This window comes from Lathamus discolor, chromosome 1 (genome assembly GCF_037157495.1).
Source record: "Lathamus discolor isolate bLatDis1 chromosome 1, bLatDis1.hap1, whole genome shotgun sequence".
Lineage (NCBI taxonomy): Eukaryota > Metazoa > Chordata > Aves > Psittaciformes > Psittacidae > Lathamus > Lathamus discolor.
The window spans coordinates 6,800,049-6,801,228 of record NC_088884.1 but is presented as its reverse complement, the minus strand read 5'-3'; positions in this window follow the sequence as shown (position 1 = coordinate 6,801,228).

The window sequence follows — 1,180 nt, the reverse complement described above, 5'->3', positions numbered from 1 at the left end:
GCCTTGAACACCGCCAGGGATGGAGCACTCACAACCTCCCTGGGCAACCCATTCCAGTGCCTCAGCACCCTAACAGGAAAGAATTTCCTCCTTATAGCCAATCTAAACTTCCCCTGTTTCAGTTTTAACCCGTTACCCCTTGTCCTATCAGTACAGTCCCTAATGAAGAGTCCCTCCCCAGCATCCCTATAGGCCCCCTTCAGGCACTGGAAGGCTGCTATGAGGTCTCCACGCAGCCTTCTCTTCTCCAGGCTGAACAGCCCCAGCTTCCTCAGCCTGTCTTCATACGGGAGGTGCTCCAGTCCCCTGATCATCCTCGTGGCCTCCTCTGGACTTGTTCCAACAGTTCCATGCCCTTTTTATGTTGAGGACACCAGAACTGCACACAATACTCCAGGTGAGGTCTCACGAGAGCAGAGTAGAGGGGCAGGATCACCTCCTTCGACCTGCTGGTCACGCTCCTTTTGATGCAGCCCAGGATACGGTTGGCTTTCTGGGCTGCGAGCGCACACTGCAGCCGGCTCATGTTCAGTTTCTCATCGACCAGCACCCCCAAGTCCTTCTCCTTACCGAATACAACCGCGACTGCACAGGCTCCTACTTGATCTAATATTTGAAACACACTTGTCACTATTGTTGCTTCTTTTCAGCCTCCATAATTGCTATAATGCAGTCCTTTGCCAGTTGTTTTTGCTGCCTGGAGATAATGACTATAATCAGGATTGCTTCTTCTATGCCAATGTGGCTTGTTAATAAAAATCACACAAAACAGTTTTTCCCTGAACACAACAGAAATCAGCTGTTCTTTATTTCAGTGTTCGTTATCCATCCCAAGACTCATTCAAAGGGATTAGAAAACCTGCAGACCTTCTTTCTGAGCTACATTACCAAGTCTTCCCCTATTCCCTCTTTGTCTTTTACTTCTTTCGCTGTCTTTTTTGGCTCCTTCTGATGAGGTACCAGCATTCAGTGGAGGTTTTCCTCAGCACTGAATGTCCTTCTGGCAGGGCTATTTTAATCTCAAATAGCTGATTCCATTGCTTGTGGCCTTGTAGAGACAGGGAAGGGAGAGGAAAGGAAGACCAGGAGCTGCTGTGGTAAACTTGGCCGCTGAAAACAAGACTCAAACCACAGACGTGCCTTGGACAACCAAAGATCAAGGCCCTTTCAAACGGCAAAA